The following is a 26,345-nucleotide window of genomic DNA, read 5'->3' as shown; positions in this document are numbered from 1 at the left end:
TTAAAATGTCCCTGGATTTAAAGGAGTGTTGCTTCCTTGCAAGGTCCAGGATCATAGGGCCTTAATCACCCTGCCTGCTCCATTGTTCTTGCGCAAGGGAAGTGAATGTATATTGTCAGGTCCCCCTGTGGGCAGAGGGCACCTGGGAAAGTCTGTGTTCTGTATCTCTATTCCCTGCCTGAGAGCAGAAAGAGGTGGTCAGTTTAAGAGCTGGAACCAATACCCTCCCCTCCTCCACCAATTAGTGAAGAAGCCTCCTCACTTTTAACAAGATTGTGCCTTCATTCTGTTTTTCCAATTTCCTTAGGCCTCTGTGCTACCAAAGCATCTGGATGAAAAGTAGAAAAGGTCAAATGTCTGGAAGAATGGGCTAAACATGTCTGAGTTATAGCTTGCATTTTTTTCTCTTTTAATTTTGAATGTCTGCTATTATATACATCAGTTGCCAGTTTTTCATTTGAATCACTGTTTATCCAAAACTAGACAATGAGGAAAGAGGGAAAGGATTTGAATCATTGTGGAGTAAAACCCTCTAGAGAAAAATAAGCAAACACAGAGGTTGGTGACCCAGGACAAGTCATTCAGCTCCTCGGAGCCTCAGTTTCTTCAACTGTAAAATGATAATAATTCTAGCACCCATGGTTTGTTGCAAGGATCAATGAAATTCTGTATGTGAGGTGTTGTATGAACCCTAAAGTTCTTCATAAATCTATTATTACACTATTAGAATATTATCTGATTAATGGACTTTCAAGAGTGACTTTTTTTTTAGGGTTTTTTTTTCACAAGGCAATGGGGTTAAGTGACTTGCCCAAGGCCACACAGCTAGGTAATTATTAACTGTCTGAGCCTGGATTTGAACTCAGGGACTCCTGACTCCAGGGTCAGTGCTCTATCCACTGCACCACCTAGCCACCCCTCAAGAGTGACTTCTAGTGGCATTATTCTAAGATTTCAGGTACACACTTAACCTCCATTTTCAGGCTATGTACTAAAACTATTTTAGATAGTCATTCTTGGATTCTCTTACCTGGATAAGGGAAGATCGTTTCATGTCTAAAATCAAGAAATCTATGTTTAACATGAAATATTATTGATTACAAAGACAAATTCAAACTCTAGCCTTGAGGACAGGAATAGATTGTAGTGTAAAAGCCAGAAATTGGTGGTGGCATATTTTAAAAAGCTAAATGAAATGACCTATTAGCAACATATAGAAGAGTGATGCTCAGTAGGGTGTCAGTCCCCAGTGTGTTACTAAAATTGTACTCCATGCATTTTTCATGTTGTAGTTAGGACTCCAGGTGTGCCCACATCAGGATAAGGGGATGATGGAGGTCAGCTCGCTCTGTATTATACTTTGACTTCATGGTGAGCAATGAATCTGTCAGCTGTGATACTTATGGTCCAGACACCCTGATCTCCTATGAGAAGCTAAGGCTTTCAAGAACTGTGGTTGTAAAAAGAGATATATTTATTCGTGATTGTAATCCCTAGAATAAAGAATTAGGTCTCAATAGAGGGAGCAGTCCATGGCACTCCTGTGTTCATTGCAGCCTACCTCATTTTGGTTTCTGTTGTTGTTTGGCCTTCTGAGCTTGGGTAGCTCAACCCATATCCTCCACGATGGTGTCCATGAACTAGACTGCTGACCTCAGGAAAGTTCTCTCTATCACTTTTGCCATATCCTGGTTTCTCCCTTGGCATTCTAGTGTAGCTGAGTATACAGCACTGCTCTTCCTCCTTAGGATACTATGTCCACGACCACCTCTGATTGGGATGACTCCACCTCTTTCATTTCAGCCCTAACAATAGGAAAATAGATTGCCTGCAAACATGACATCTCATACCTGCATTCTCTGCATTTCATTTCTCTGCATTCACATAGCTACTACTCTAGTGCAGGCCTCATCATCTCTGCCATAGCCTCCTAACTGGACTCCCTGACTCCAGTTTCTTTCCTCTCCAGTCTTCCTAGGAGCAAAGCTTCCATCACCCTGTCCTTGCTATGGCATTATCAGTTCAGAGCTACCATTGAAGGACAAATACAGTTGGACTTGGAGGAGGGAATATGTTGAGTGTTAATAGCACCAACACAGTACCAATGGGAGGTTCTCTGACATAAAAGTACCAGGTGGCGCTACCAATTTGGGGAAGTAGTAAGTGTCCCAGTATCCTAGTCAGGGTTGCAAGAACTCCAGATATGAGACCCTAAGAAATGTAAGGCTTGACCTCTTCACCATAGCTCAGCTCCATCTCCAGACCTTGGTGATATAATAATTAAGGTAAACCAACCCCAAAACAAAACAACCCTTCCGTCCCCAAACTTCATGGGATCCTGTCCAGCTGTGAAAAACTTTCTAGTTTGCCCCAGCTAGTCTCAAACCCATGACAAAACAGGTAAGGAGAAAGGAGAAATTCTAGGTAGCAGGAACAGACTGGATTGACAACATAATAAAAGATATTTAAATGGACATGTTTTCCCAGCATTACTGAGGAAAATCTTAACAGAAAGAGAGTTTTTTATTGCCAGCTTTTAAATATCTGTTTTCTATTGATCATTTTATGTCAGGAGCCTGATTAAGTTGGAATTACTTTTAATTTTCTCAGGAAGTACAGAAGGTGATAATTAGAGTGATATTTAACTTGGAAGTTTCACTTAATGGTAGGAGAGAGTGCTGCCTGGTGGAAGTCTCTAAAATCTAAACCAAAGAGTTTAAAAAACTTTTCCAGATGCAAAATTTTGTAAAAAAAATTAACAAAATAAAACTACAACGCAGGAAATATAGTTTGTCAAGAGTCACAGATATCATGAGTTTTACCACTAGCCTTGACTTTGAATTGAGCTATATGGGAAAACTGAAATTTTGAAGATACCATCAAGACTTTTTCAGATATTATTGAGGAAGAAGACTTTAAAAAAAGCATATTTCTTTGTGTTTGAATTTGTATATTCAATGTTAACCTAATTATTTTCATTTCTCATTTTTATATGTATATATATAGAACCTTCAAAGAAGCTATTGGTGATATTTTATTCTTGTATATAAATAGAGGAGACTAGCAAGGAATATCCCTTCTGAGACAGAATTTTGAGAATGTGCAGAGTAGACCATTCTCTGATTTAAGGAGGGTCAGAAGGCCTTCCCTGAACCACGTTTCCTAAACAGTTTTCTAATATGGTACCTCAAGTTCTGTTTTCTGACTCAGAATGTTGACTTCAGATATTAAGTTTGAAATTTTCCTGGAAGAGAGAACCTTATCTCAGAGTCCTAGACTGTCAGTATTGGGAGACCTTTCAGAGGCCATTCCAGGTCACCACTCCCTAGTCTCTGCCAGATGACTTTAGTGTAAGGAGAACCCACTACTTCCCAAGTTCACCATCCTTCCCACTTATGAAAGCCCTAGTTGTTAGGAAGTTTTTCCCTGACACGCAACTTAAATTTGTCTCTTTTAGCTCCCACCTATTTCTTCTGAGTTCTGCTCCCTGGGGCCAAGCAGAACAAACCTAACATCTGTTTTACAAGGACCCTTTTCGAACACCTGAAATCCTCCTGTTTTATCTACAAAAAATATTGTTTTCATCATGCTCTATCATTTGAACATTTTAATCTTCTGTATCAAGATAGAATAGAATTTAGCACAGTCTAGACATATGAAGCTTGGAATAAGCTGCGGAGACCATTCTCCTAGCTATTTTACTTTTAGGCCTGGCAACTCATCTATACTTTAGCATGGGTTAGTTGATCAGAAATTTTTCAACACAAAAGCAAGAGAATATATTTTTTGGTGTGCTCTCTAGCACAAGCCCAGTAAAGTCTATGTGAGGGATTCTGGATAATAGGGCAGAGTGTGTGGATACCAGACAGGAAGGAGGCAAGCTATCATAGTCAGATTTCATTTACTTCACAGTTGTATTTGGGATCAAATCATTCCATTTCTCAGTATATGATATTCTCAGTTCCTGTATTTGATTTTTCAAGTTTTGGAGGAGGGGTGAACAAATTTTATGAAATTTCCTACTGAAAGCTAAAATCTCTTCCTTTAGGAAATGGATTCTAAAACATTTGATCAGTTCCATCTTGATGAAAGAGAAACATGGCACTGCATTTTTTAATGTGATTTTAAAAGGGCCTCTTTCAAACTCTTTCAATTTCTACTTTATTTGCAAGAAGATGAACATAATTATCGATGTCTCCTTCTAACCAAGGCATATGATAGGAAAAATTCCAGTTCATTAACGAGCCCTTAGTAGCTGATGTCCTAATCCCACTGTTTGGACCTGTGAATTCAGTGTCAGAGTTGGAAGAAAAGGATCATGGACAAATAGTGAAGCTTGTTTTGGGGAAGAGCTTTATGTTTTTCATCTTGAGACTTAGATGATCCCCACTGTGCTTAGCCCAAATAAATTTCCTTTGATTTCATTCCTTGACAAAGCTTGATACCCCCAGCAAATAAAGAGAGGAATGAGTTTTGTATGTGGATGGGATTCTGACAAGAACTGGTACTTGATAAATCCTGCAATTTTGTTATCATCTAGGTCAAACACAGCAACGTTATATTGGCATGTGACAATCCATCTATCCAGTCGTATCCGAACTGGCAACTTTGAAGAGTTTCTAGAGACTCAACATGCTATAATAGCCAGAGCACTGAACTTGAGTTAGAAAGCCCTCAATTCAAAACTGCACCAGACACTTAAGGATTGCAGTCTTGGGAATGTTCTTTCACCTGTCTCAGCCTCAGTTTTCTCATCTGTAAAATGGTGACAATAACTATAGCACTTAACTCACAGTATTCTTGTGAGAATCAAATGACATCATGTACGTAAAGTATTTTGTCAACATCCAAGAACTACAGAAATTATATTTTTATTATTTATAAGAGGCATAATAAGTTGTATGTAGTAATAAATATCAAGTTGATGCTTTAAAAGATATTAATAAGTAGGGGAAATATCATAGTTCTTAATGAAGAGGTTTTACCAGTAGTGATGATCTCTGTTCCAAGAACAGAGTACAGAATATGTGAATTTTGTTTAATAGCCACAAAGTACAACATATTAGGGATGGCAGTTGAGCAGAATTACACAGAATTGCAGTGCCAGAAAGGACATCAGCAACCATTCACACCAATCCATGCATGGAAAAGATTACCTTCGACAACAACAGCATACATACTCATTTAATCTCTGAAGACCTTCATGTATTTAAGGCCACAGAGGCCCTTAGAGGCCATCTAGATCTGGCCCCTCATTCTACAGATGAAAAAAAAAAACAATGGGCTGAATCAGGAAAAGTGACTTCTCAATAGCCACCAAGGCAGGATTTGAGCCTATAACTTCTTGAGTGCAGCCCACCTTATGTACTGGTTTCCTCTTTTCCAGATTTCTCATTGTTAGTGAGTTTATGAGCCCCAGCTTGTTGTTTTCTGACTTCCACTCATGACTCTAGTTCTGCCTTCTGGGGACACATATAATAACACTAATCTCTCTTCTACCTGACAGGCCTTCAAATACTTGTGTAAGAGTGGAGACTGATTAAGTCAATCAATCAATCATTCCACACCACTTAAAGTAACAAATAAGATACTCTAGCCCTGATACCTTTATCAGCTAAGAACATCTCTAGTGAGTCAATCAATCAAAGGCATTAAACTAATGTCCACCTGTAGATCTTCTATACAATAGCCGTCCCCATTGAAGGAATTCCAGGGGTGAAATAGCAGAGATCATTTTCAGAGAACATCCAACAGGGTCACATGGGTCACAAGGAGAAGGATGAAAAGGAGTAGAGTTTAGCCAACCAGGCATCCCACTGGATCAGAGGAGAAACTTGTGATTATCAAAGTTTAGAGGACTTGGCCTTCTCATCAGCATCCTAGAAGCTATGTGTATATGTAAAGACAAGCTAGGTGTATTAAAGAAAGGCAGCATCAGGACTCTGCAAGGAGCCCAGTAGTTGTGACTTACCCACCCCCTTGGTCATATGGGCTCTCGTTCACTTGAAGTCATCTTCTTCTGGCCTCTGTGTATTTGTGAGAGAGCATGCCTCTGATCTGGAGGGATTTGTTTCTATCAGCTGTTCTTATGTTCTTATAGATATAAATGCCTATTTGTAAAAGTTCATCAAGTCTAGTAATGGGAGATGGGGGATTGGGGAGTGGGGCAGCAAACTCATGTAGCTCTGTGAGCCATAACCTTAGAGAAAAGCAACAAGCCATTTGGGTTACCCTTAAAACCCTAAGGGGATGGGGTGGCTAGGTGGTGCACTGGCCCTGGAGTCAGGAATTCAAATCTGCCCTCAGACACTTGATAGTTACTTAACTGTGTGGCCTGGCAAAAAAAAAGAAATCTCAGGGGAGAAGTAAATACATTCTGAGGAACCAGCTTGCTAATGAGAATAGCATTTAAGACAGTAAGGCCCCAAACTTGCACTTCACTTGAATACAACTCTCATGACTCCCTTAGGTCTTTTCTTCTCCAGGCTAAACATCCTACGTCCTTCCACAGATTCTCATATTACATTACCTCAAGGTCTTTTAGTATCTGAGCTGCTCTAGCTTATTGGGAGGGGTAGGGATTATACCGGGAAATTTGAGGTGAAGGAACTCCCACCAATTCAGGTCATCATTTTCTCTGCTACTTCAAGTCTTGGAGTTATGTAGAGCATGGGGAGGTTAAATGACTTGCTTAAAGTCATAAGACCAGTCATACTCAAGTCTTCCTGGCTTCAAGGTTCTCTCTCATTCACTAGCCCATGCTGCTTCTCCAACTTCTCAAGATCATTCCTAAAATGTGGCATCCAGAGTTGAAGACAATGCTCCATCTGTGGTCCAGTCATGGCAGAGTACAGCAGGGAAATTATTACACTAGTCCTGAAAGCATTGCCTCTTTAATGGTTATTATTATCTTGTGCTTATAATCTACAGCTCTTCTGAAGATGCTTATCTTAGACATGCCACTGTTTTTTTTACCTAAAATAAGACTTTATTTTTATTCCAACTGAATTTCATTTGAATAGATTTGGCCCTTTGTTCTAATTATTATCAGTCAGCATAGTGGCTGACCTTCCTAGCTTTGTGGCATCTTGTTATAAAATTTCAAAACCTCAAGCCCAAGTACAGATCCCTGAGGCACTTCACTGGAGACTTCTTCCTTCATTTTTGGTTTTAATCACTAGCTTTTGTTTTTGATATCACATCTGTTTTTAATTATATTCTCCCTTCTTCCTGATAAAGTTATATTTATTTCTGATAGTGAACTCTCTGCCACTAGGGAAAATGACATGAAGCATATCCTGAATTGAGGGTCATTCCCTTGATGAAAAAATGCAGAAGCGACTTGTCAGATGCTACCTTCTGATTGTGGAATTGTATAAGTATACTTCCCCCAAAGCCCATTTATGGGCCTGGTTTCCTAGGTTTCAAGCAAGGGTAGCAAGCTTAGAGAACCTAATAATTATATATGTTCAACTTTTGAAAAAGAAAGAAAGCTATCCTTATTTTAAAAAGTGAGAAAAAAAGCAGTTCAGCAAAACTATTCAATGCATGAATATGACAGTCTGCATGTTTCCTAGTCATAATCCCCCACCTCTGTAAAAATAAGCTAAATAGGGCAGTGGATAGAGCACTGGCTCTTGAATCAGGAGGACCTGAGTTCAAATTTGGCCTCAGACACTTAATAATTGCCTAGCTGTGAGACCTTGGGCAAGTCACTCAAAACCCCATTACCTTAAATAAAAATTTTTTAAAAATAAGGTGGATGGATCTTCTAAGAGGTCATTGGACTCTTTTAGTCTAGCCATTTCATTCCATTTCCTAAATGGATATAACCATGACTTTTGTCCAGTCTCATCAGCTTGACCTTTCCACAGAGTAGCACCATGGTAGCCACTGAATACTACCGTGTAGAAGGATTCTAGCTATTTGGTTTAACCTCTAAATTATGGCTGCCATGGTACTGGAATTATATGATTCTCTTACACATTTGGAATTAAGGTCCTCCCATCACTTGTTTACTCCTTTTTTCCTTCCCACAGACTCACAAGGATCATTAGATAGATAAGTAGAATGTAGAAGCAAAGAGAATTCCTAGTGGAAAGTGATTTTCTAAAAGTTTATGTGCTTAGAAAAAGATGGAATTCAAAGGATGATCAAAACAATGCAATTCTGACAATGTTGACTGTGTGTACAAACATGCACTGTTGGATCCTGTCTGACTAGATTTTAGGGGAAACATAAAGAATGGCACAGATTTGGGACCCATTCAAAAATTTAAAAAAAATGGTACAAGAAGGGTATCCTTGTCTGTGTAGAGCTTTGGGCCTAAACCGATTGAGATACTATTCATTTCATCCTTGTTTTTATCCTGAAAAGTTGACAGGTAAATGTGAATTCAAACCTTTGACCCATCCTCAGCTGTCAAGGCAGAAAAGATAATGAATTGCCATAGGTTTTCTGCAGTTGGCAGGAGCTCAGTGTGAGACTGCTAGCAGTGAAGTTGCTTCTTGTAGTTCTGGATTGGAATGGAGACAATCGATAATTGGCCCGCTAAAAACAAACAAGCAAACAAAAACCCAAACCAAAAGCTCCATTATTGGTCACACACGGTAGGGAAGGCTAATGAACGGTGCTGCCTTTACCTTAAATGAATTGAGATATTATTTAACAAAGTCACATAATTACTAACAGGGATTTTCAGAATGTTTGAGGGAATAAAAAACACACTAGGAAATGAAAGCATTTTATTGAATTTCACCAGCAGTTGATTTCTATCCAGAGACTGGAATTTATAATTTGGAAACTGATGAAGGTGCTGTCTTAGAATTTGTATTTTTCTTCCTGCTTTAAAAAAAACAAGTTGCTCATAATAAGTGAAAATACATAAGCTTTTGAGTACATGAAGACATGAAGATGCTTTAATATAATAATTTAAAAAACCCCAAACTACAGAACAATCTATATTACCCTCCACTCCTCAAACATATTCTCACTTTTATTTAGCAAGGCATCAGAGTTCATGGAGAACAAAAGTAAGTCTGTTAATCTTTCTGTAAATTTGGAGGCAAAGACATAAAAAGAAAATGAAGTTGATGGGCTCTTTTTTGAAGTTAACATATTAATTTTATTCAGGACAAATGTGAAATCAGAGAAATTGAAAAAAACATTATAGTCTCTTACAATTGTTGCCTCATCAATTTGAGGGAATGGAGAGCCAAAGACAGTAGAACCAACAGCAGTGGGAAATTGAGGATGGGGATTCAGTAGAGACCACTGGCAGGCATAGAATGGACCAGGCATATCAGCATCCCCTGCGTTGACATTATCCATGCTTAGTGCTTGCTCCAAGATGTATCCAATTACCTCTCTAGGATGGTCTAAACACCACAAGCACCAATGATAGAGATCATAATGAAAATACATTTTAGGGCAAACCAACTGGGGGATATTTTCAGATTATCTATTTAAGTGAACATAGGTTCTTTGATAATTTATGATGACATCCTGAAAATCCTTTTTTGGCTCAAATTTCATGGAGACTGTCACTTTGGGAATTCTTGAAGATCTGAACTTGTTGGGGTCTGACCCCCACAACTCTGAGGATGACTATGATCTGAAAAGATGATCAACCAACACTGGACCAGCAACCATATAAGACAGCTACATTTGAAGAGAAATGTCCTGGTAATGGGTGTGATATATGGGATGACATAATTGAGCATAGTGAGTGCCTCTCATCTCTTGATGAATAATTTCTCAATGCATTGAGTTTGGGCTAAATTGAAAGTGTACATCTTGGTTAGGCCAGTCAGGTTCCTTGAATGTTTTCTCAAATGATATCTTTCACCACCATTCTACATGCACCTGTAGAGGACAGCTAGATGGTACAGTGGATAGATCACTGGGTTTGGTATCAGGAAGCCAGCCTCTGACATTTACTAACTGTGTGACCTTGGATAAGTCACTTCACCCTTATTGCCCTGCATTCAGAGACATCTCCACCTCTCCTGATTCATATCTGGCCACTGGACCCAGATAACTCTAGAGTAGAAAGTGAAACTGATGACTAAGTACTACCACCCTCAAATTCATTTCACATGCTTGTCATGGTATCACCTCACTGATGTTGTGTTCTTCTTCAAGAATGAAGGACAAACATCATCATCATCATCATCATCATCATCATCATTATCTGAACACATTAGAATACTTGGGTTATATGATTTCCATGTTTTAATGCAGCTATCTAAGAATAAAATTCTCCCTCAGTTCTTCCAAATGGAACTATGATGGTGGTAGGGCAACTGGAGTTTTATCCAAAGACAAGATCTTTAGATTCCACTGGCCACACTATCCTAAGGCTGATTCTTTTCTGTTCAGTGCTTTGTTCCTCCATCAGCAGATGGGGAATTTCTTGATGTTCCTAGGACTGAAGTTTAGGTGAGCCTACCTGCCCTGCCTCCTCTGCCAGTTCCATGTGACTTCCTTTCATTTAATGGCAAGAGGAGCAAAGTGATAGGAAGAGCACAAAGTGTGTTCAGAATAAGGGGAGAGGAGAAGGAAATGGAACATTTATACAAGCCAAGCACAAATATTACTGCAAAACAGTATTGCCTTGAAAAACCAATGATCATTCAATCTGGTAGAGAGCTCAGCTTGTGCTTCTTTGGTGTAACTCTAAAGAGGGCAGCTAGGTGGTGCAGTGGTTAGAGCACTGGCCTTGGAGTCAGGAGAAGAGGAGTTTGAATTCTGTGTCAGACACTTGACACTTAATAGCTATGTGACCTTGGGCAAGTCACTTCACCCTGATTGCCTCACATCCAGGGCCATCTCCGGTCATGCTGATTTCAAAACTGGTCATTGGACCCAGATGTCTCTGGAGGAGAAACAGGCTGATGACTTAGCATGGCATCTCCTTCACTCTGAACCAATTCTTGTGCTTGCCATGGCATCACCTCCCTGAGGTCATGGCCTTCTTTGAGAATGTTGGACAAACATCAACCCTTGAGGACTCAGGGTTGTGCCCTGACCATGTTATGGCCTTGGTGAAGGACTTTAATGGAGGAAAGTAGAATGGGCCAGCAAGCATTTTTCTCTCAATCAATTAGGGAACCATTATAATTGGATTCAACTGCCTTAGTATCAGATGCTACTTCAGAAGATGATTTTAGAAAGATTGGCTGGACAAAAATGTCCAGGATGGAGGTAAGATAATTGCAAAAGAAAGCAGAGTTCAATTTTCAATATATTTCAAAAGATGAAGAGTCCAAAAGAATGGAAATTACATAAGAGAGGGATTTTACCAAAAAGGAAAGAGACATTAATACCTTTGGATATATGTTCCTACTTTTTCCTCTCTCTTAAGACCTTTATGAGAATAATCTCTGAAGATTTTGAAAGTATACTTGATAAAGGCCTGAGAAGGAAAGAGGAAGATATTTTTATATAACAGACTATATCTTCATAATCACATGATTGACTCAATGACACAGAAAAATTAAGATCTTAAGATGTCTACTGTTTGAGGGCTACTCCTCCTAACCTCCAACAAAAAAAGTTTGAATTAATAAATCAAAAAACATGGTCGCAAATATATCTGTGAAGGAAGATATCTTTAGTGTATATGTTAATATCATATAATATTTGATAGATGTAACTATAGACCCAACAATTCACTGAATATCACCATTAATATATAAAAACGGAATAGAGAAATGCTCAACTAGGGTTTTTGCCGGTGTTATTGGAATATCTTAATAGATTATAAACTCCTTGAGGACCACTAGGTGGTGCAGTGGATAGAATGCCAGGCCTGAAATCTGGAAGAGCTGAATTCAGATCCAGCCTCAGATATTTCCTTGTTGTGTGACTTTGGGTAAGTTACTTAACCCTATTTTTTTCAATTTCTTCATCTGATAAATGAATTGGAAAGGAAACGACAAACCACTACAGTATCTTTGTCAAGAAAACACCAACTGGGGGAGAGTTTTAAACAATTACACAACAGAAAGAAAACTCCTTGAAGGCAGAGGCAGTTTCATTTTTGTGTTAGTATTCCCATTTCATTGCAAAGTGACTGGCACCTAGTAGGTCCTTAAAAATGTTTGCTAATTGATAGCCTATGGAGAGTTCAACTTGAAGAAGGCCAGGTTCTTTAAATGCTCCTTTTCATTGACAATATTGCACTAATTGTATCACGCACCAGAACACTGCAATGCCTCTTCAATAAAATATATAGTCCTTTAAAAGAAATTAACCTAACCACCCGTGCTCAGGGAAAAAAAAAGTGGAGGAGAAACACATATTGTCTAGATTACAGCATTCTTTTGCATGAGCAGTCCACTGAGTGAGTCCATCAGTATGCACATCTCCAGTGACCTGGGCCTAGAATTTAATAGGAAAAGACAAGACTGAATTACATTTAGGAAGTTGCACCTATTTTCAGTGATCCTAGGCTACTCATGACTTCAACAGCCCATGTCTTTAACATTAGTGTTCTCCTTGTAATGCTAATATGGTTCTGAATTATAGAGCATCCTCATTTCAGAAGAATCAAAATTACAGGTGACCCAAGAATGATGGAAAGTCACCAGATGAATATAGGTAGACTTCAACAAATTACAAACAATGATATGCTTTATGAGGAGTGACCTAAAGGCTAGGGAAGAAAATGGGTTGCTAGGTAGCAAGAATGAGAGAAGGCAGAGGAAAGGTTTCTGGCATGGTGGGCAGATCCTCTGTGCAGAAGAAGGCAGTATGGTAGTTGGTACCACTGGCCTTCTAGTTGTCCCATGAGCAAGATACTCCATCTGTATGCTCTGGGCATTTTCTCGGGCTGGTCCACATATCTTAAATGTTCTCCCTCCATCTTTTCCCCTCCATCTCCTGGCTTTCCTTCCTTACTTCCTTCAAGTCCCAGCTGGAGTCCTACTTTCTAGTGTAGAAGGTTCTCAAGCCCTCTTCTAGTGCTTTCCTTTGCTAATTTATTCTGTTTAGAGCTTGCTTGTCTGCATTTGGTTGCTCATGTCTCCCAATAGACTGTGAGATTCTTGAGGGCTGGGACCTTCTTTTGCCTCTCTGTACGCTTAGTTAGAGACTGGTATCCAGTACTTGCTTGAGAAATCTTTTTTGCCTGAGTGACTGGTAGTTTTGGCTTGAGAAGACACAGATTCCAACCCTAGCCCTGCTGTTTACTATCTTTGTGACTTTAAACACATCATTCAGGTTCTCTGGGCAAGAGTTTTCTCTTCTGTAAAATGAGAAGATTAGTTGACATGACCTTTCAAATCTCTTCCAGCTTTAAATAAGTGATACTAGGATTTATGAAAAAAATGTGGACAAGCATCACAAAAAATGTAGGGGAAAATGTGGAAGGGAAGGGTTGAAATCTGCACTAGTGGAGGTAATATTCATACAGATGAGGTCAAAGCTCCATTGACATACCAAAGTCAAGATTTATAATTGCTTCCTACTATTTCTTGAAAATTATGTCCCTGCCTATACCAACCAGCCCCCCTCACCCCAGCTCAATTTGTTGATGATCCCATTTGAAAAGAGCAACTCAATTTGCCTTTTTAACTGGAAGAGAGTTGATATGGTAGGAACTTTGTAATCCCCACAACATGCAAACACGTGGGCCTTCCTTGATGAGGCATTTGAGACCCCATTAAGTTGTAGCAGCTGGTGTTTAAGAAGCAGCAGCAGATGGAAACTGCAAAGAAGAGGTGAGGATGCAGAGACTCGGGAGAGATGACAAACCGTGTAGGTAAACACACACTGTAGTGGCATGGTAAATTTACAACCCACTTAATATTTGGTTAGGTTGTTGAGAATGACTAATACGGCATGGAGATGAGGCACCAAAATGTGATCTTGGGGGTGTATAAAGTAATAAGGCTTAGAGGAAAAAAGAGGAGGTGGTTTATAAAAGGGGATGAAATGATGTTTCATATGAGCATGGTGGGTAGTCATGACCTGAAATCCATTTTGGTTTCATCTCTCTAGTGCTAACATGGGAGACATATTATCATGAGTGGGATGGAAGAGTTGATGGGATGCAGGAAAGTATCAGCATGTAGTTGAGGACCAAGGAAGATAGAAATCATCATATTTTTTTTGTACAAACACCCCAGGAAAATTAACCTCCCTGTACACCTGGGAAATGGGTACTGTGATAGCTATTTTATAGCTGAAAAAACTAATGAATCACAATGAAGCTATGTAACTCAACCAACGATGTACAGTAAGAAATGCAAAAGGTGGAAAATAAACCAGAGATGAGCCAGAGCTCATCCGTTCTTGCTTTAACCAAGCACAGATCTCTCTCAAACTCGAGGTCCCATATACCAAGAGGGAAGGCATTAGGAAGTAAAATCGGATGAGTATTTTTCAAGAAATATTACAGCTGTCATCCCCAGGGTTGTGGTGCTGCAGATACTGGCAGTTTAAGATAGGAAATTTATATTTTTCTGGGAACTCTTCATGGGCTGTTGCCATATCAATGACAATGCAGGCAGAAGCACCACTGGTTCTGAAGAACAACCTACTTGTAGCAGCCTGTAGAAAGAACCACCATACTCTAGGGCAGCTAACCATAGTCATCAGAATTCTTCAATATTTGTCAACCAAGATTATCACCTTCTGACTTAAGCCTTTTTTTCAGATTTAAGAAAATCATCAGTGTAAACAAATGCATTTCCTTTCTCCTTCAGCATTCATACATGAGGCCTCAAGACAGAAGTGGCATGATCCTCCAAGATCTTGACCCCCAAAGCAAATATGGATAAGGATTTAGAATGTTTTTAATTTATAAAACTTGGTTGTCCATTTACAAATTAATTTTTTTTAAAGTTTTTGCAATACAAATGGGATTAAGTGGTTTACCCAAGGCCACACATCTAGGTAATTGTTAAGTATCTGATGTCAGATTTGAACTCAGATACTCCTCACGCCAGGGCTGGTGCTCTTTCCACTGTGCCACCTAGTCGCCCCTACAACTTAATTTATTAGGCTTACTGGAACAATTCTAGAAATAAGTCATGGGCAGTTTACAAAGGGCAAGGCAGTCCTCTAAAAGAAATATAATGATTCTGATGTTTTTCTACTTGATGAAAACTTGTGTTTCTACATGGATTCCCAATACCACTGCTACAGGAATTCCTTCATGGTAGTCTTATCAAGATGAGAACAGTAAAAGGAAGTGTTGACGGTTAGGAGGGAGTACTTTTGAAAGAAAATGTGTGCAGGATCAATGCAAATTTGGAAGACAAATACAAATTCAGAATTTACAGGGCTAATCCTATTTTTGGCTTCTTGTTCACTACTAGGCAGGTTACAAATTAGGTTTCTTTGTTTTGTTAGAAAAGAAACAGATGCATGAGTTACAGAGGAGACAGTTCTTACCCATGGAGCTTGCAATTAGAAATCAACAAAAACAGGTGCTACACAACATATACTAAATTGGTAGTAATTTAAAGGGCAAAAGAAATTATCAGAGGCAAAATTGGGAAGTTTACCTTTGCTATTCTTTCTCTTCCTGAAGCAGGATTTATTGTACCACATTGGAATCCAAACCCTGTCTTTATAAGCAATCCCAAATACTTAAATCTGCCCCTATTTTACAAGCAAGGGAACTGAGGATCTGAAAGTTCACATCAATCGTACATGGTCAAATAGCTAATAAATATTTGAAGAAGTATTCAAATCAAGGTCTCCTTATTCCAAGTCCACCACTCTTTCCTTAAATCCAGGAGCTCAGACACAGTTTGTAGGATCAAGCAGATTATCTAAAATAAGAATAATCAGGTCTGAAGTCATTGGGAAGATAAAGTATATAGGAACAGGCAATGGGGTCTATTCAGGGAGTCCCTAAAGTTTTGAGGTTCTTTAAAATTAAATCAAACAAATATCCATAGCTGAGGAGTCCAGGGATTTTGAGGTAGCAGCACCAGCAGAAATACAATACTGAACCTGATGCTCATCAGAGTAGAGACTGCTCATTGCAATTTTTAAACTTCTGTCTGGATCTGAGTAACTCTAAGCCTTCATTTGTGTCATTCTGGCCTGACAGAGATGTCAAAGCTTATAGGTGGGCCCTATTCCTGGTAGAGGTGGTTAGAAGGTGAAGAATGACTTGGAAGTTCTTAAATGACAATCAGAGACTCTATCTCTAGAAGTGAAACATTGTGATATTACTGATGTTGATGGGGAGGCTTGGAAGAGTAGTTAGTTTGGGGCAGGAGCAGGATAATACATCCTAACTGCTCTTATAGTTTTTACTCATTCCATTTCACAGAGCACAATGCAAGCTTTATGATTTCTGGTTTTCAAAAGTATTTTTTTCTGCTCCTAAGTTCTTTGGGTTAAAGTGGCTAGATATTTTGATGCAAGGGATAGCAGTTGAAACAAAGATGGCTATAAAAATACCCTTTAATGGAAGGGCAAACATTCAGTAGCTATGCTGTGATGCCACAAAGGATTTCAGAAATAAAAGATAATCAGATTTCATTTCCCATAAGCTTATGAGATCTCTCCCCCTCAGGGGACAATTTCTCAACCATTAGATGACAACTAGTGGTTAAATTAGGAAATACAAGTTGGATTTATAGAATTGGTCCAAACACTTGGGAGTCCTTTGCTATGCCTGTGCTAGTGCTGTGTGTTGGCTTTTAAAAAGCTAATTTTTTTCAGTCCAGAATTCCTCCCCTTCCCCCCCCCCCTTGATTTTTCATTACTAGCTCCCCAAGGAGAAGATCAGCTAGGTTATGGATCGATTCGACGTTTTTCTCTTTTTTTAAATATATATAAATATAAATATAAATATAAATATAAATATAAATATATATATATATATATATACACACATATATATATATATATATTTACAACATTTGGAAAGTCCTTTCCAACCTCCGAGTCATCCCTCCTGACTTCATCTCACCCAATATTCTTCCCTCAGGTAAAACTTGAGCAATGGATTGGGAGTTTGTGCTGTAAGTTTTAGAACAACTTTCATTACGCTTTGAAGTAAACAAGTCAGGGGCATTTCTGTACTTTTTGTTTGTTGTTTTATTTTGTTTTTTGTTATTATTTTTTATAAGATGATTATTGTAGATTAGAATTTATTTATCTGTTGTACAGATTGGGCCATTGTTTTTATGGTTCAAAAGATTGCCCTTATGTGCTGTGGGGGGAGGAATAAGTATATTTTCTGTTAACATCATGTATGAAATAATTTTCAAACTAAATAATTTTCCTATGGATGCTTAAAAAAATTGGTCATAGCATGATCCTCATCCCACCCCTTCCCTGGATGCCTCTTAGACTGATTCATTTTTAGTGTTGAGTTCAAAATTAACAAATCATTGTTCATCTGGTAAGGTGAATGCTTAAAAGTATTTCTGTCACAAGATGATAATGCCAAGGGTTGGCATCTGGTAGAAGTAAAATATTCTAAATGCAAAAGCAGTGATGTGGGCCATACACTCTAAGGTTACCGTGGGAACTATAATCCAGAATTTTCATGACTTGTCTTGTGTGATTACAAATTTAATCCCGTAGAAGGATTGTGTTGCTATTTTTTTCTTTCATATTGAGGATAATTTATTTATGAATAATCAGAATTGGATCAGGCTTAGATGTGACCTTAATCCGTCCAAACTGGAAGGTTCCTTGGGCCTACAGGAAGTTGAAGAAACAGATAGAGAAAAGAAAGAACACTTGATAAATACATGGACTCAGGGCATAGCAAGTTCTCATGTAGGGAAGTGATGAAAGGTGAGCTTTGTAACTCACTTTGCCTTAGCTTTGAACTGTGTCCAAGTTTTCTTCACCATAACCCCATGGTCTAACTCAAATATAAACTGCAGGACTGACAGCATGAAAGGCAGAGGCATTACTTCTTTGGTTAGATGCTTTGCAGCAAACTGCAGATGTTTCCATCTTACTGTGACTGATGGAAGGGGGGCTATAAGCAAACAGGAAGCCTCCATTAAGAGGAAAGAATTGGAATCTTCATTTGGCATGGGGTGGACAGGTCTACAAAACTTCATCTATCTAGAAGATGAAGCAAAGTTAATGACATAGGACACCAAACACTTGGATGACTCAAGTGGTTCCAAATACCTGAATGTTGAAGGCTCTGTAAATATCCAGTTCTTTGGTATTGTACAGATGAGCAAATATCCAAACAATTGCCTAAATGTTCAGAGAACAATTGACTGTGACACTGTGTTAATAGTTGTGAGCCAAAGGGCAGTCTTCCCATCCATATATGTGACACAGAAGATCAAGGCCTAACTCACTCACATGTGTCAGAGTACTAGGGTTTATGTGAAATCTGAAGGACAGAAATATCTTGATTATATCATCATGGAAATAGGTGACATTTCTTTTACTTAAACAGAATCTGTTAAAAGGAAAGTATTAAAGGATATTGTAAAAGCCATTTTGTTAGTTTCTCAGAATTACAGAGAAAGTGCCAACCTACTTCATAGAGGGAGTTCCCTATTATCAGTGATACTATATGTCCAATCCCTAATGTGAATCTCTTAGTTTCTCACATAAATACATATGCAATTTCCATGTTGCAAGCTATTCATACATCTGTGGTGTTCTGTGTGCCCTACAGAAAAATTTCGGATATATGATGAATATGGGCCAAAAAATGGCAAATGCAGTTCACTACAGGAGATTGCAAAGTAATAAAGATATGAGTTATAGAAAATCCAAGAATGTGAAATATACCCTTTGGGGCATATAGCACACAGAATTTAATCTGAGAAAAAACTTCAATAAACCATTAAAATTCCAAAATTTCTTGCATAAAACAACAAGTGGTATATCTAAAGAAATTGAACTGAAGTGGGCCACAGGAATCAATCAAGTCCTGCAATAATGTCATGCTGATGTGATCTTCAGTATAAAAGGATTGCTTCAGCTCAGCTTAGAAAAAGAGTAAGAATATTCTAGAATATTCTAGAATATTCTAGAATTACTGGAACAAAAGAGGATAATTAAAATTAGGCATTGACTTTAGGGTTTGGTGATTTCTTCTAGGAGAGACATCTGTGAAATAGTGGATAGAGAGCTAGCTCAAAGACCATTTGTCATCTAATGGGTTTTAAGACCTGCTTCTAATACAGTCTGGCTGTTTGACCCTTAGCATCTCAGTGCTCTAGATGACTCTCCAGGTCTAGAAGTTGCTGAGATGTCAACTTGAACTGATAGAGGGAATTTCCCTATCTGGAAGTTCCTTATTCCAATGAACCCCTATTCCCTGCTTTCTGCTAGGAAATCAGAGGCAATATTGCAAAGTGGGTAGACTTTTGGATGTGGCATTGCATAAGCCTTGAGTCCAAATTCTGCTTCTGACCTGTATTAGCTAAGTAACCATGAGCAGTTTCCAAACTCAACTAACTAATAAGGATTATCTTCTGAGTAAATAGATGGATTGAAATTGAGAAAGTTGAGGAAAACACATCATTGGGGACATGTTAGGGAATCCAGAAGCAATGGGACTATCTAAAGTGCACTAAAGAAAAAAGGACTAAAGAAAAAAGAAATGATAATCTTTTCTTTTTCTCTTTGTTTAAAACATGGTCTACACTTCAAGAGATAATGAAAAGAGCATCAATATTTGAATAAAATAGATTTTTTTCCTTTTTAAAAATTTATTTATGTTTCCAATTATATTTAAGGATTGTTTTCAACATTCATTTTTTAAATGTTCTCTCCCTCACATGCTTCTCTTTCCCCACCCTAAAGAGGCAAGGAATATTAAATAAGTTATATATGCACTATCTTGTTCAAGTATTTCCATATTAGTCATGCTTTGAAAGAAAATCCAGAAAAAAGGAAAAATAGAAGAAAGAAAAAAAACAAAAAAGATTAAAGTGAAAATAGTATGCTTTGATCTGCATGCAAATTCCATAGTTCTTTCTCTGGATATGGAAGGCATTTTCCATCACAGATCTTTAAAAATGGTCTTGATCACTATATTACTGAGAAGAGCTAAGTCTATCATGGATGATCATCACAAAATGTTTCTGTTACTGTGTGCAATGTTTTCCTGGTTCTGCTCACTTCACTTAACATTAGTTCATGTAAGTCCAAGTTTTTCTGAAATCTTCCTGCTCATCATTTCTTGCAGATATTCTATCACATTCACAAAACACAATTTTTTTTTTTGCCATTCTCCAATTATGGGCATCCCTTCAATTTCCATTTCTTTGCTACTATGAAAGGAGGTGCTATGAATAATTTTGTACATGTGGGTCTTTTTCCCTTTTTCATGATCTTTTTAGGATACAGACCTAGTTAGTATTATCCTTGGGTCAAAGGGTATACATAATTTTATGGTCTGCAGAATGGTTGGATCAGTTCAGAAGTCCACCAATAAGTACCTTAGTGTCCCAGTTTTTTTCACATTCCCTCCAACATTTATCATTTTGCTTTTGTGTCCCATTAACCAATCTGACAGACATTTGGTGTAGCTCAGAGCTAGTTGAATTTGCTTTTCTTTAATTAATAATGATCTAGTGCATTTTTCTTATGACGATAGATAACTTTAATTTCTTCATCTGAAAACTGTTCAGATCCTTTGACCATTTCTTAAATGGAAAATGACTTGTATTCTTATGAATTTGACTAGTTCTCTATATATTTGAGAAACGAATTCTTTATCAGAAATACTGGATGTAAAAAAGTGTTTATCAATTTTCTGCTTTCCTTCTAATCTTGGTTGTATTGGGTTTTTTTGTGCAAAATCTTTTCAAAGCTATCCATTTCAAAGTTATCCATATTGCATTTTGCAATGTTCTCTATTGCTTGTTGGATCATAAATTGTTTCCCTCTCCATAGATCCAACAGGTAAATGATTCCTTGCTTTTCTAATTGGTCAGTGCAATCACCCTTACCTTGAAATCATGTACCCATTTCAACGTTATCTTGTAAAAGGGTGTGAGATGTTAGTTTGTGCCTAGTTTTTGCCATGCTATTTTCCAGTTTTCACAGCAGTTTTTGTCAGTGAGTCCTTATCCCAGAAATTAGTGTCTTTGGGTTTGTCAAACTGTAGATTATTATAATTATTGGCTTCAGTGCCTTATGAATCTAACCTCTCCCACTGATCTACCACTCTATTTCTTTTTTATTGATATTTTATTTTATTTTTTCAGTTACATGTTATGAAAGTTTTTCACATTCATCTACATGCATATTTATAAGTTGCATCATTTCCTTCCACCCTCTCTTCTCACCCCCTTCCCCTCAACAGCGAAAATCTAGTGAACTTAGAATGTGTACATTTGTATTTAACATGTTTACATATTAGTCATTTTCTAAATGTGGAATTAGGACTGAAGGGAAATAAAAGAAAACCTTGGGATAGGAAGAAAAATATAAGAGAAAATTTTAGAGTGAACGTAGTGTCCATTCGGATTCTGTGGTTTTTATTTTATTTTATTTTTGTTTTGTTTTTCCTCATCTGAATGTGTATAGCACTAACAGTTCTCCCAGGGTTGCCCTACCTCTCTGAACTACACACAGTACCAGTAACATTTTGTGATGATCAGAAATGCTAGACTAAACTCTTCTCAGTAATACAGTGATCAAGACTGTATTTTAAAAGACCGGTGATGGAAAATTTCATTCATGTACAAAGAAAGAACTCAAAGAGGACTACTTTCACTTTAAAATGTGTATTTCTCTAATCAGTACTGATTTAGAGCATTTTTCATATGATTATATATAGTTTTAATTTCTTCATTTCAAAACTTCCATTTCATATCCTTTGACTATTTATCAATTGAGGAAAGACTTGTAACCTTAGAAGTTTCATTCAATTCTCTATATATTTTAGAAATGAGACTTTTATCAGAACTCCCTAGCTATGAAATTTGTTTCCCAGGTTTCTCTTTTCAATCTTATCTTGGCAGTCTGAGTTTCATCAGTGCAAAAGCTTTTTAATTTCATATAGTCAAAATCATCCATTTTGCATTTTGTAATATACTCTGTTTCTTGTTTGATCATAAATTTCTTCTTCTCTTTCCATAGATCTTACAGATAGAGTATTTCTTGATCTTTTAATTGGTCTATGGTATGACCCTTTGCATATACATTCTATACCCATTTTGACCATATTTTGGTATAGGGTGTGAGGTGTGAGTCCATGCCTAGTTTTTGTCATAGCATTTTCCAGTTTACCCAACAACATTTGTTGAATAGTGACTTCTTATCCCAGAAGCTAATGTCTTGGAGTTTGTCAAACATTAGATTACTAAAGTCATTGACTACTGTTTCTTTTGTACCTAATCCTAATCCATTGATCCATGACTCTATTTCTTAACTAGTAGCAGGCAGTTTTGATGACTGCCACTTTATAGTATAGTTTTAGATCTGATAGAGCTAGACCACCTTCTTTTACATTTTTTTTCATCAGTTCCCTTGCTATTCTTGCCCTTTTGTTGTTCCAGATGAATTTTTTTACTATTTTTTTTCTAGCACTGTAAAATGATCATTTGGTAGGGAGATTGGTATGACACTGAATGAGTAATGTAATTTGGGTGGAATTGTCATTCTGATTATATCAGCTCAATCTAACCATGAACAAGTAATATTTTCCCAGTTGTTTAGATCTGACTTTTTTGCATGAAAAGTATTTTGTAATTGTATCCTTAGAGTTTCTGAGTTTGTCTTGAGCAGTAGATTCTGAAGTATTTTATAGAAAGATTTTATTTATTTTGAATTTTACCATTTTTCCCTTAATATTGCTTCCCTTCCCCTACCTCCCGAAGAAGCCAGTCTATTGATCTTTACATTGTTTTCCATGGTATACACTGATGTAAATTGAATGGGATTAGAGAGAAATCATATCATTAAGGAAAAATTAAAGTATGAGATATTGCAGAATTACTTATCCATTTCATTCAGGTTATCAAATTTATTGGCATACAGTTGGGCAAAATAGCTCTGATTATATCTTCAATTTCCTCCTCATTGGCGGCGAGTTTACTCTTTCCATTTTTGATACTAGTAATTTGGTATTCTTTTTTCTTTTTTTTCTAATCATATTCACTGAAGGTTTATCTATTTTGTGGTTTCCCCATAAAACCATTTCTTAGCTTTATATATCAATTCAATGATTTTTCTTACTTTCAATTTTTTAATCTGTCCTTTGATTTTTCAGAATTTCTAACTTGGTACTTAATTGGGGATTTTTAATTTATTCTTTTTTCTAGTTTTCTTAGTTGCATGCCCAATTCATTGATCTCCTCTTTATTTTATTCATGTAAGCATTGAGGGATAAAACATTTTGCTTTGGCTACATCTCATAAGTTTTTGTGTATGCTGTCTCATTATTGTCAGAATAAAATAGATTTTCAACAGAATCTAGCTACGTTTGTGGAGTAACACAAAAGGACTGTTTGAAGCCCAGCTGAATTTCTGATCACCTTCATTGATGAAATTTCATATCTCACTGCAGAAGCAATGTTATATTGGAAATAAAGAAGATAGGTAAAAGAGAGGCCTATTGAATTAGACTGATATAAAACAAAAAAATATTAAAGCTCTCCTACAATGAAAGTAATTTAGAAATTTAAGTAATGGCAAATTGATTAAAAAGTCCAGCGTTGCTTAAAAACCACCGAAAATCAAAATTTTACAAAAAGACAAAAGGAAAAAAGAATGAAAAATGAAACTGATCAATTTAAAAATGAATCAAAGAATCAGAAGTAAAACTGATAGTCCAGATGGACAGGCATTCATACCAAGATGGTTTCAAGATATAGTACTGGCTGTCCCCATGTCCCTGTTGGGAATATATTGGAGTTCTATGCCAAAGAGGATTGGTGATTGAGCCTGGAAGAACCACTCACCCTTTGGGCTTACACAATGAGAACTGACTTTTGGTCGCTTTCAAGGCAGCCTTTTTGTCAGTCACCAGGCCCAGAGACATGTGAGGAGTAGCCAGCGGCTACTGGTTGGGATGAGCATGTGGTCCATTGGAAGGGGTGAGGGAATAGGAACATCCCCACTCTGCTTCTATGGTTTGGTCTCAATTACATATATAATTCCAAGAATGTTCAGTTCATATGTATAACTGACCAGGGGATTAGTATGTAGGTAGCCTTTTTATCATAAAATGCAGATGGGAAAGATAGAAACCATTTGATACTGTATTTGAGAATGGAACATTGAGCATATCTACATGTCTTCAAGATGACATTTGTGCCATATAGGAAATCTGTTCATTTGTGTTATTTTTTGAAACTTATTTGTTCAAGTACAATGAAAAGATGAAGCTGGCTTAATGTTAAAAAACCATCCACCACCACTCTGGAAAAGTCTTAGCCTCCTGCCATATTATGCACATGTACTCCCTGGTGCTCCTTGGGCTACAGAATGTGGGACAGTGTTCACAGTCTTGAAAAAAATGTATCCTTCTAAGAGAAGGAAATATTGAAGATACATTTACCAAAAAACTCTTTTAATTTTATTCATATTTACATGTTATGCATGCATGCATGAATATATATATATATATATATATATATATATACACACACACACACACACACACACACACAGACATACATACTCTGGCTAGGTCTAGCTCATTTCCATCCCCTCTGGTCGACTCAGCTATACATAAGCTGCCTTAGTCAGAAGAGAATGTTTTTTGAAGATCTTCAGTAAAAGAGAGCTCCCAACTTCTTGATAGTATATTATTGGGTTTTTTTTCACTGAATCTAACCTTTTGCTTCCTGTTATCCACGTTTATAAAAGCTTTATTAACTCTTTTTAAAAGCTCATAATGTCATTATCCAGCTTGTAGATTCTCTGGACACTTTGCTTGCATCTCTCTCCTATTGCCTCCTTTTCAAATGTTTCCGTGTTAATTAGCAAAAGGCATTCAATGGAAGGGGCATGAAGTGAAACTCAAATCAATCTCACATTTGCTAGTTGCTAATAACTGGTAAAAAACTGTTGACAGAAAAGAAGGGAAAATTGTGTCGTGTTAGAGTCAAGGAATCGTTATTGGAGAATAAGAGCATAGGAAATGGAGGCTATAAGACAATGATCAGAGGCTGCTGGCATTGAGTTGGATAGTAACAATCGGAATCAGAATTAAGAGAACAAGTTGAGTGAAACTTGGCAGTAAGCCCAAGCCAAACCCAAAAGCCATGGTCATCTATTCAGGCAAGGACAAAAAAAAAGTACGAGATATAAAAGCTCTGAGATATATATATATATAATATATGTGTGTGTGTTTGTGTGTGTGTGTGTGTTTGTGTGTGTGTGTTTGTGTGTTTGAATGTGAGCTCACATGCATGCATGTGCATGTGTAATAGGTTAAATTAACATAAGAAATCATTAGGAAAGGCATTGTATTGTAAATAGGTAACACAACTTGGAAGTCAAGAAGACCTAGGTTCCATTTTTGTCATTGACTTTTAACAAGCTGTGTGACCATGCATAAAGCACTACTTGTTCTGAGCTTTAGTTCCCATGTCAACTATAAGTATCATACACCATCTTGCCAGTGTAATAGAGCCTGTGCAGAACCTTGGAGAGACCTTAGATAGGAATCAGAATTTGTTCCATGAGGAAATTTTCTTCCTGGGGCACTAGGATGAGGTGTGGGATGGATGTGTTACAAAAAGCTACGAGTGTGAGGAAAGGAGTAGGACCCTTCTAGGCTTCAATAGAAATGAATCCAGGGCAGACAGCATTGTGGTCCAGACTAGATGGACTCCACAGTAGTGGGGAAAGAGAGTGCAATACTTCAGGTCTTGGACCCAACAGCAGTTTTAATTGTTAGACAAGGACATAGTAAAGCAGCCTTTGAGAACTTTCCTGGGCCCAAGCAACCTCATGGAGTCTCTCAAGGGACTAGCTGCTGCAACTTTGTCTTCAGGAGAAACCACCTTGTGCTTTTGGCCCAAAGGACTTGAGAATCCAGACTTCTCTGAGGGCTCAAAACTACAGATGCCAGAATTCCAGTCATTTCTAAAACTCTTATCATTACCTAAGTGTATATATATGTATATAGAACAAATATCAATAGAATATACAGATACAAGGTAGTTAGGAAAGGGAGATAATAGCAATTGGAAGGATCAGAAAAGACCTCAAGCAGAATGTGCTAGACACTCTATCTTGGTAGAGGAAGGTGAAAAAGGAGAGCATTTCAGGCATGGGTTATAGCATGTTAATAAAATAAGCCTATTACTGTATATAAAGGTAGAGTGGATAAAGCTTTGAACCTGAAGTCAAGACTTGACTTCAAGTCCTACTTCAAATAAATGTTGGTTGTGTAGCCATGGACAAATTGCTAAGCTTCTGCA

Source organism: Macrotis lagotis, chromosome X (assembly GCF_037893015.1).
Source record: "Macrotis lagotis isolate mMagLag1 chromosome X, bilby.v1.9.chrom.fasta, whole genome shotgun sequence".
In the NCBI taxonomy this organism is placed as follows: Eukaryota; Metazoa; Chordata; class Mammalia; order Peramelemorphia; family Peramelidae; genus Macrotis; species Macrotis lagotis.
This window is presented reverse-complemented; position numbering follows the sequence as displayed.